The sequence below is a fragment of the Belonocnema kinseyi genome, chromosome 1 (assembly GCF_010883055.1).
Source record: "Belonocnema kinseyi isolate 2016_QV_RU_SX_M_011 chromosome 1, B_treatae_v1, whole genome shotgun sequence".
Taxonomy (NCBI): domain Eukaryota; kingdom Metazoa; phylum Arthropoda; class Insecta; order Hymenoptera; family Cynipidae; genus Belonocnema; species Belonocnema kinseyi.
Window position 1 is genome coordinate 140,999,650 of NC_046657.1, and position 11,912 is coordinate 141,011,561.

General features: G+C 30.3%; 1 protein-coding gene across 1 annotated transcript in view; it reads right to left on the reverse strand.

The window, feature by feature from the left end:
* The window catches only part of LOC117168333 (protein phosphatase 1L), a 50,792-nt gene that overhangs the window by 1,146 nt on the left and 37,734 nt on the right, over nt 1-11,912 (reverse strand). The gene's annotated exons all lie outside the window — the stretch shown is intronic.

An 11,912-nucleotide genomic window follows, 5' to 3' on the forward strand; every position in this document is an offset into this window, starting at 1 on the left:
GATTTAATTGACAGAGCCATTCTCCTCTCTGATAAACAATTTCAGCAAGATAACTTGCGACTCGTGGGGGACCCTCAATAAGAACTTTTACCCATAAAAATTTGTTATTAGAGAGAATATCAATCCCAGATTTAATATATTTTCCAAAAACGAATAGCATCAGTATTGAGACCTACTAAAGATAAATAAATTGCACAATAGCAATATTGTTTATGGTATTTGGTGTTAAGGACAAAATTTTAATGCGGTTTATATCGGTCAAACTGAACGTCCGTTAAGAGTACAGGTAAGAACACATAAGGGACGTAAATAAAATCCCGGAAAAACAGACATTGCTTATTAGGCACAGTATCGAAAAATATCATTTTTTCGATTTTAAAACCGCGAAAATTCTTGCGAATGAATCTCACTATCATAAACGTGTGTTTATGGAAATTTGTCATATTGCGGGTAATATGAAGGCGGTCAACTTAATAACCGATGTAGCAAACCTTCCACCGCAGTGATTTTAAACAGAGCGGATATCTTTAATTTTACGTCGAAAAACTAAATTCTTATATTTTTAGGAACTTGTTTTTGACTTTATACATATTTGCTTTAGTTTCTTGAGTTATTAATTCCCAGTGGGCAGCGGGACGTCCTAAAAACGTCCTTAGAATGTACCTCTATGTCATATGATTTGACGTCTTTAAGACATCCTTTGGATCTTTTAATGCCTTTAAAAGGTCCTTAGGACGTCCGCCGAAAGACGTATATAGGAGAAGTTTAGGACTTGTGTGCCCACTGGTTTCCCTTTAAACTACAAAAGTGTGTGCTTCTGTCCAACGTGCTTGTAAAGTTAGTGAATATTGTGTACGTTGGATTAAGGAGTGTTTTTGTACTTCAACCAGAGTGAGGGGGGGGGGGCTGCTGTAGGACATAGAAACAATAAACTCATGTATGATTTCTTTTAATTTAGTATGATTGTTTTCTTTTATTTATAAAATAACTATTATAAATTTTGAAATCTTGGTCTAGGCTCAAGAACTCGTAAGCCGTAGTTCCACAATGAACAAAAATCAATTTATTCGATTTAATTCAGATCAAAGATACAGTGGCCACCTCTCGTACTCATATCCTCGCACGGAATGTCTCTTCACTTCCACTCACACACACCCCGCGCCCCCTCTCTTTCCGGCTTGCTCACAACCAGCAACTTACGTAGGTTACGCAGATTACGCATTTTGCTAACATAACATTTAGAAAACATATTTTTAATTGAGGAGGTGAAATGCAAAAGCGCACAAGTCACATTATGGAGAATATTCAGTTAGGATTATGTTCTGGATCTTTCCCATCAACTATATCGCTTGGAATAGTCAAAATCGATCTAATTAAAATGCTGGTATTAATTTAAAACGCTGGTATGTGAATATTAATGATTTGAGATGAAAAATTAGTCAAAGAAAAATAAGAAAATGTTGAAAATGTCACGCGTCTAAGTTTTATAACTTTCATGCGTTGCCGAACGCGATGCATGATGCTGGTTTCCCGGTTTGAGGGCATGTGATACATCGTGGTGTGCTTAATCGGTTACAGTTATACCGGCTATTTTCCAAAAAAAAAATGAACATTTTTTAAAACTGAATTCGGAGATGCTATAAAATATCATAACAGACGTCCCCGGACTCTTTTTTTCGGGATAATAACAAAAAAACTTATTGTACTAAATAAAAATTGTATGCATTATTTTGAGGTTATGTCGTTTTTCATCTCTACCTTTCCGATAATTTGAAAATTATTAATGAAATAAACTTTTTTGATTAGCTGCAAACAAGGTTTGTTCCGGGAGATTGGTTACTATGTTCATTTGTAAGTCCAAAGTTTTCGGTCAAAAATATTGTGTAGTTTGGAAGTAACGCTCGGGAGAATTGTAACACACATAACCTCGAAATATACACGTTGTTAGAAAAGTCAAATTTTTTTGAAAAATAAACACAAAAAAGTGTGCGGGGACGTCCATTAGCATGTTCGCTATCATTTTCCAGATGACGACAAAATATTTCTTATCATAGGAAAAAGGCCGGGGTAATCTAACACTGGAAAAATCGATACTAATTCCTAAGCGCCATGCAAATTAATCACATTTTGATAAGTTAAAACTTTTTTGTAATAACCTACAAGAAAGTGTGTGGGGACGTCCGTTAGCATGTGCGCTATCATTTCCAAACTTTTTAAGGCAAAATATTTATTATTCTAGAAAAAAAGCCGAGGGGACCTAAAACTGGGAAAATTGACAAATTTCTGAGTATCACATGCCCTTAAGGGGCTAGTACACAAATAAAGACCCTTTTTCAACAATTATTTTTTGGTAGTAGACTTTATTACATAAAAGTGGATTTCTCAGCATATTATAGTACATATTTTTAAATGTAAAAAAAATGTTTCTAATCTTTTTTCATGACTTCCCGCGGAGATACGCCAGCCCGAAAAAATCGATTTTCATCGATTCCGAAACAAAAAATCCAAAAAGATTCTTAAAAAGCACATTCATGGGTATCGGATGAACCTCAATTATTAAAAAATATTAACAAATGAATTAATGTTAGAAGTTTTCGTGTTTTTGACCGTTTTTTGCAACGTTAATTGTTTTAAAAAGTTGTTAAATGTTAATGAAAAAGTATGATCGAGAGTCATACGATAGCGATACACCTTATAAAAATTTCCTCCAAGTTTGAGACAAATCGGCCGGACTCGTGGCCGCCAGCTTAAAAAACACTGTTTCGAGAAAAACACGTTCAAAAATTTAACCCTTCGAAGCACAGCGTATCATATATGATACACAGAATAAATGTAGTTATGGGCAGTTTATGGGGACTAAAACAGTAAAACTCGATAATCTTGGGTTTTCGGGGACGCGGAAAACGAACCCGACGTCAAAATTGCAAAATTCAAAATGGCGGATGCAATATGGCGGACGAAATATATGAAAATTGATCCGATTTGCTTGATGTTTGCTACTCGGGGGTTTACAGGGTCGCTGAAAACGGATCCAAATGACTAAAAAACCCGCACTAATACTACCGGATAAGTACAAAAGAATTGTTCAATTCGTTTTTCAGGACACGCTTTTTCGATCTCGCGGCGCCAGATCGAGTTCACGGAGCCCGACCTTACATTAAAAGTTGGTTCATCCACCCCGTGCGTTACGAGCGCTTCGGGGGGCCTCGCGGCGTATTTCGGTTTTCAGACACTTTCAGCACGCTTTGAGACAAATGTTGGTTTCTATCCTATTTTTAGATGTATATAGTGACCAAAAATAAGAAAATTTTTTTTTTGATTTTTTGAAAAATTATTTGAGTGCTAGCCCTTAAGTGATGTGGGTCAATTTGATGGGATCCTAATTCCGCGCTGTTCTCCAAGGCTCAATTGCTGACAAAAAACGACTGCATCACAACTTTTCACGCTTTAACGGCAAATTGCTTGCTAGGCTTCATTCAATTGCGACACTCAATCAGTTACTACAATGGCGTTAAGTATCAATAACTCCTTCTTATAGTTGCGTATGCGAATCCGAATTTTTATTATTTATATTAGACACGATTTTATTTATGATACAGTTTTGAGCGTTATTTTTTGTCTATGTTGAATTGTGTGGAAGGATGTTATTTTCTAGAGAACTTTACAAGGCTGATTTATATTTTATCTTTTTTAATCTGTTGACACCATTGACCTGTCCGTTATATTTTCGTATTTATTATTCTTAAATTTGTGTTTCAAAATACATGTCCCATTATTTAACCGAAATGCAACTTTCGATCTGTCAATGAACCTGTCCAGTATATATTTCATTTTATCGAATTATTTCGCATCTTCATTTACTACAAAATTACACTTCCGGATGTCATTTTGAATGTAGAACTTTCCCTTTATTTCAAATTTCAGTTATTTTATAATGCACAAAAAAGAAATCATTAAAATCAAAATATTAAACCTTAATTCTCTATAATTAGATATTTAATATCTTTAAATATAGTTACGTTCATAAAATAGTTCATAGTCCATAAAATATTGTTACGTACCCTTGCCAATTTATTAATTAAGTATTTACGAAAATAATAATATGATGATGAGTACAAGTTCACTTATTTTCTATTTTCACTGCCTATTACAAGATTTAAATTTAATCCACAAGGATTGTACGCGTCGCGCCACATAACGCCACGAATTGAATTTAACTATACAGTTTAAAATAACTAACATCCCATGTATCTTCTCTTTTTCTACAGGCCAAAAATATTAAGCTTTATTCAACTTAGTTAGTTCAAATGGGCTTTAGTTCAATTGCGCCTTAGTTCAAACGGATACTTACCAAAATGTTCACGATTGGCCCACAAAAAAGTCCTATTCCATTATGACAACCAGCCCCCTGTCTCGACTGTGTATGTCTATTTAGTAGTAGTTTTCTTACGATCCGGAGGGGAAATGTCGGTCAAACTAAGCCAACAGATGGCACCACAAAAAGTAGGTCTGCCTTTTTCATTGAATTGCATTAAGAAAAAGCAAAAATAATTAAAAACTTGATGCTGTTTGCAAACAAACAAAAAATAATATATGAAAACATAAGAGTAACTATTAATGATTATTTCGAAAAAGAATAAGTCATAACGATATGTAGTTTAATATGAATAAAATTTAATTTTGATATACATTTTGAAAGCAGTTCGAACTTTATATTTCTATGATTTATTTTGCTGATATTATTGATTTTATTATTTGTTCTAATTAAACAAAATTATTTATTGTTGAAATTATTAATGTAGGTAATGAAAAAATTAATAATATTTAAGACCTCATTGACAAAAATATTTAAAACATACATGATCAGAAGAATTAATAAAAAATATATTACTTATATCCAATATAAATATAATAATAATTAGAATATGTAAGACTACAACTTAAGCTGCAAAGTAAAGAATCTTTGTACTTTTAAAATCTTAATAATTTCAAGTTTTGAAGGAAACACTGTTAAAAAGTAGTGGTAATTGTAATTAAAATGTTTGAGGGAATCAAGTTTCAAATCAAATAATTTGAGGGAATAATTTGGTAACAAGTCAATGACACGAATGATAAATGAGAAAATAGATTTAATATTATTTAATATAATGTATATATTTATTTAAATTGAACCAAACATTATATATACATTTATACAGTTAAATAATTTATTTGTTGCTTAATCTTGAAAGCTTGTTTCTCGCTGCATTCAGCCCCTAATAATTTGATTTAAAAATTTTAATTAAAAGGAGTTTTGGAATTAAATAGTTAATTATATTATTGCAAACATTATTTCTAAAATAAACAGACTATAAGCTATTAAAATATATAAACAAAATATTGTACTCATGACGCACAGTTGGAGGAAATGCACTTTTTTCATTCGAAAATGTCCAGAGCCTTCAATTTTCTTGCGATTTTGAATTTTTCTGTTGTAAATTAAACATCATTAAATTCTATTGATCTTGACTCTCCGAAATTTTGTCTCCTCTATTTTTTTATTAATAATTTTTCCAGTCAAAGTATGATCAAAGTCTTATTATCGGTGAAAAATTTGTTTTTGCTAAAAGTGCTTCCCATTAATGTAGGAATGACATTTAATAACCAAAATTTTTCAAATTAAAAAAATTTTTCAAATTATAATTTCCTTCAATGGCCAGATCGACTTCAGGTATTCCTTAAAATAATAAATATTTAATAATATTTGATAAAATACAACAATTTAAATTTTTGTAAACAAATTCGGTAAACAAATTTAAAATGTTTGCCCTTTCGCATAGAAAATTTTTTTTGCACTGGAAATGTTTTAAGCTATTGGACGAATGACTACTAGTCACAAAAATATTAGAAGAGTTAACAAGAACCACTGTTATTAGCAATTCTTGTGACAACATATTTAAACTTAAGGTTTTATCAAATTTAAATTTTCTTTGATGGCCAAGTCCGTGGGTTATTGTCAACAAATTTTGTATTGAGTGAATCTTAGCATGCAGTGTTATGAATCATTTCCAATCTATTACGATTGAAAACGCGACCTTTTATAAAAGTAAAACTACCAATATTGGGACATTTTTTATGTAAATTGTTTATAAACATGTAAGTTGTTATATTCCACTAAACATGATCAAAGATGCATTATTTATGAATATCCGTGACCACTGTAGCGATTAAGGAAAATAAAAATTTTAATAAAACCTTACATTTGAATATTTTGTCATGAGAATTATTTTTAACAATGGTTATTGTTAACTTCTCAAATATTTTTGTGACTAGCAGTTATTCGCCCAACAAATTAAAATATTTCCAGTGTAAAAAAAAAAATTCTATGCGAAAGGACCAAGATTTTTAATTTCTTTACCTAATGTATTTACAAAAATTTAAATTGTTATATTTTATCAAATATTATTAAATATTTATTGTTTTAGGGAGTACCTGAATTTTTCCTGGCGCTTGAAGGAAATAATAATTTGAAAAATCTCAAATAATAATATTTTGCCACAAGAATTGTTTATAAAAATAGTTATTATAAACTTTTAAATTACTTTTGTTATTAAATGTCATTCCTACATTAATGTGAAGCACTTTTAGCACCAAAAAATTTTACCGATAATAAGACTATTTGTTAATTTGTTTATCAAATTTGTTTGCAACAAATAAATGGAATGATAAACAAATAATTTGTATTTTATGATTCCCTAAAAATTAATTTAACACAATATAAAGTTTTCCTGATCAGTTATCAAAGCTGAACGAAAAAAGTGAATTTCCTCCTACTGTCCGTCATGAGTACGGTACATTTGTTTATAGAGTTAAATAGTTTATAGTCTATTCATTTTAGAAATGAGGTTTGCAATAATATGATTAACTATTTAATTCAAAATCTCCTTTAAATTAAATTTTTTAAATAAAATTATTAGGGGTTGAATGCAGCGAGAAAAACGCTTTCAAGATTTAGCAACAAATAAAAGATTGCACTGTATAAATGTATATATGATATTCGGTTCAATTTAAATAAATATATACATTATATTAAATAATATTAAATCGACTTTCTCATTTATTAGTCTTTTCACTGACTTTTTACCAAATTATTCCCTCAATAGAAATCGATTGATTTTAAGTCATATACTAAGTACTATATTAAGTGCGTATAGAAATACGAATCATAAAATATATAAGAATGATTAAATTGATTAAATTTAAATCTTGTGACAGGCAGTGAAAATAGAAAATAAGGGAACTTGTTCTCATGTCAAATTATTATTTTCGAAAATACTTCATTAATAAATTGTCCAGGGTACGTAACAATAAAAGTTTAAATAATTTACTTAGTTAATATTAACAATAGTTGAATATAATGTACAAATTTGAAAAATGTATTCGAATTGAAAGCATGTTAAATAATATTATTTCGAACCTTTATATTTTATAACTATTCAGAAAACGTGATAATTATAAGTGCTTTCTGATTGAAAATATTAAAACCGTAGAATGAAAACTTGAAGCGTTAAAAATTAAAGTCTTATCAATGAATCAATCATTGTAGTCTTGAAATAGTTTTGAGGTTAGATTAAGACAACAAATTTTTCGCGCAAACAACCCTCTTCCATTAACTATTCTTTTATTATGATTGTCATGAGCCCAAATGATTAATATTTTCATTCGTTGCGAAATTTCTTTCATCTTTCTGAAACATTTTCGACCTCACATATTTAAATTCTTTTTAACATTTTAAAAAATTTTTCTTAAATCTTTTGCAAGGTTTAAAATCTCTAAAATAGTTTCAAATCCTTTCAAATATTTTTTTAATAATTTAAATCTTTGCATATCACTTCAAAATATTTACAATCTTTCTGAAATGACAATGAAATTTTATTATTCTCTTGGAATGTTGAAAATATTTTGGAATATATCAAATCAATACAAAATACTTTAAAATATTCCGAAGGTGTTGAAACAGTTTTCGGTACATGACATATTTCTTGAATCTTTTCCAATATTTTTATTCTTTGCAAAATAATTTTAATATTTTCAATCGTTGTGAAATGTTTTAAATTATTGTAACATTTTCTTTATCGTTTTGAAGTATGTAATATGTGGTATATTTATAACTATTTGTATATATTTTTACTCTTTGTAAAGGTATTCTACCATATTTAAAATGTTTTTTTTTTTGGAAATCGTTCGGAATCGTTCTGAAATCTTTTTCATTACTTGAAATACTTTGTAATCTAAGTTCTTTCAATATGGTGTACACTAGTGTGGTCCAAAAATGCATCGCAAATTGTTTTTTCACTCTAGAGGGCTACACCGCCCTCCCCTCCCACCCAAAAAAGTTTACATTTTCGTAGAGAGTAAATCCATAATTTTTTGTTTTTCGAAATTCTGATATTAACATTAAATTAACATGAGGAAATTTTTGAATTTTCGGATAACTGAAGTCATGTTCCAGTTACATCGAACATTGCCAAGTTTCGTAAAGATTTAAGAGGAGTATCTACGAAATAAAACCATACTAATAACTTTTATTTCCAACCCACCCCCACCTTCCCCGCAGCGCCCCAAATATGTCCCAAAAATTGAAGAACTACATTTTCACGTATTATTGTTACTTTTTAGAAATTTCCGTTGTCTTTTTCACACAAATAATTACTAAGGAACAATGTTAATATTTACCATGACTTTTTGAACCATTGTTCATTGTTTAAACAAATCTTTATTATTTAAACAATTATTTATTCTCCAAAAATGTAAAAAAAATCGTGTTTTCTGATTTAAATGTAATTCTTTGTCATTTTTTGGGGTAGTACTACTTTTTTAAAATTAGTATCTTATGCTACATTTGATTGAATAATTACATAATTTTGAAAAATTTCTCATAAAGTTTTAACAAATTTATATTTGTTGGAGGCATTTTTATTTGCTCAAGCAGTTATTTTTCGATAATGAAAACAATGAAATAAAATAGAAGACATAGAATTACTTACGATTTGGAAAGTATTTTTGGAAAAGTAATTAGCTAAACAAATTATATTTGTTTAGACGATTAAAAAGTGGTAAACGTATTCTTTTTACACACTACGCAGTCAGAAAAATAATTTTTGTGTTCTATTTAATTATCTTTTTTTAAATTATCGAAAAGAAACTGCTTGAGAAAAAAAAAGATTGTTTAAATAAATAGAAATTTATTAAGCACTACAAGAAATGTATGAAAATAATGTAATTAATCAACAAAACGTAGCATATGATACTAATTTAAAAATAAAGTTGATATCTCTAGCACAATTTTTTGAAAATTTTAAAATAGAAAATAAATAATTATTTTAATAATTTTATGTTTTTGGAAAAATGTACTACAAAGAATTACATTTCAATCAGAGAATGCGATTATTTTTAACACTTTTTTGGAATAAATAATCCGTAAAATAATATACATTATTCCATTAAACCCTGGAACATGAGTTCAATTTTTCAAAAATTCTAAATTTTCCCATGTTAACTAAATATGATTTTTAAGTGCCCGTTGGCACGTCTTAATATTCGAATTTCAAAAAACCATAAATCATGGATTTTCTTTCTCTCGAAATATACACTTGAGAGGGGGGGGGGGGTCTTTTTCTGTAGCTTGAAAATAATTGTTTTGGCCACCCTAGTGTACACTCAACAGTGCAATTGTCTACTTCTCTATCATGTGATTCGAAATTTTTATGAAATTCCAGTGATTTATATCGAAGCTTCTCGCCGATTGGTGATGTGGACCTCGAGCGGAAGACGATTACGTTCACGAGTTCTGCAGATTCGGTGGATCAGATTTCCATTCAGCTGCTTGCTTAGATCACAAAGTATTTAAAGTAATGAAAAAGATTTCAGGACGATTCCGGACGATTTCCAAAAAAAAAAGAAATTTAAATATGTCAGAATACCTTTACAAAGAGTAAAAATATATACAAAGTTATATACCACATATTACATATTTCAAAACAATAAAGAAAATGTTACAATAATTTAGAACATTTCACAACAATTGAAAATATTAAAATAATTTTGCAAATATTAAAAATATTGGAAAAGATTCAAGAAATATGTCATGTATCGAAAACTGTTTCAAAACCTTTGGAATATTTTTAAGTATTTTGTATTGATTTGATATATTCCAAAATATTTTCAACATTCCAAGAGAATAATAAAATTTCATTGTCATTTCAGAAAGATTGTAAATATTTTGAAATGATATGCAAAGATTTAAATTATTTAAAAAATATTTGAAAGTATTTCAAACTATTTCAGAGATTTTAAACCTGGCAAAAGATTAGAGAACAAATTTTAAAAATGTTAAAAACAATTTAAATATGTGAGATTGAAAATGTTTAAGAAAGATGAAAGAAGTTTCGCAACAAATGAAAATATTAATCATTTGGGCTCATGCCAATTATAATAATAGAATAGTTAATGAAAGAGGGTTGTTTGCGCGAACAATTTTTTGTCTTAATCTAACCTCAGAACTATTTCAAGACTACAATGATTGATTCATTGATAAGACTTTAATTTTTAACGCTTCAAGTTTTAATTCTACGGTTTTAATATTTTCAATCAGAAAGCACTCATAATTATCACGTTTTCTGAATAGTTATAAAATATAAAGGTTCGAAACAATATTATTTAACATGCTTTCAATTTGAATACATTTTTAAAATTTGTACACTATATTCAACTATTGTTAATGTTAACTAAGTAAATTATTTAAAATTTTATTGTTATGTACCCTGGACAATTTATTAATGAAGTATTTACGAAAATAATAATTTTACTTGAGAACAAGTTCCCTTATTTTCTATTTTCACTGCCTGTCACAAGGTTTAAATTTAATCAACGAGGATTGTACACGCCGCGCCACATAACTCCACAAATTGAAATTAACTCTACCATTTAAAGCAACTAACATCCCATCTATCTTCTCTTTTTCTACAGGCCAAAAATATTAAGCGTTATTCAACTGTTTTAGTTCAAATGGGCTTTAGTTCAATTGTGACTTAGTTCAAACGAATACCTACCATCTTTCACCCTATATATCGATATTTCATATCGATATTTATATACTGATATATCGATATCTAATATCGAAATTTTTTCTCAAAAACGATATTTTTGGATCACGGCACGTGTAACGGGGAAAAAACATCAAAATTGTTTCACTAAACTTTTACCTACATGAATACCTCTAGATTCCTCTAGAATCAAACCGAAGGGCCTATGACAAAGCCACCGAACGCGTCCTCGGGTTGCGGATAGAGGGTCCCTGTATCAAGGGTTTCTGCTGAATATGGTTACAAAAATAAATAGGCAGGCGCGGACAATTGTCCAGGGGAGGTCCAGAAGGAATTAACCTCCAAGCGGAGGTGTGAAAACCGTGCCGAAAGCTGAATGGCACCTGGGTGAGGTGTCTAGAACGGTGACTCTGGGATACTGGGCGACCTCTCAGAGTACGCAGCCTTATACTTGCATGCGGGGCTCTATAAGGATGGACGAACCCCTTTCCCTAGCTTCTCGTGGGAACAACAACGACAACACCAAACATAGTTGTAGTAAGTGCGGTTCAAAACAACAGAACGCGCAGGGCTCCCGACAATCGGTCGGCTCACAATGCCGACCAATCTAGAGCTGGGGGAGCCAATGAAAATGAATTCAATGCGATGGATCGGTGGGATCTCGCAACCTTTGGGTGGACGGAGCGACTGAATCACGACTTGCTAGAGTGCTACGATGCGAGTATAGCCCCTGAACGGGGTTACATGGCACGGCTACATGCTCTGTGGTGCGAGAAACACCCGGAGCTATCGCACTTTTCGCAGCAACGTCTGCGAAACCATGCTGAA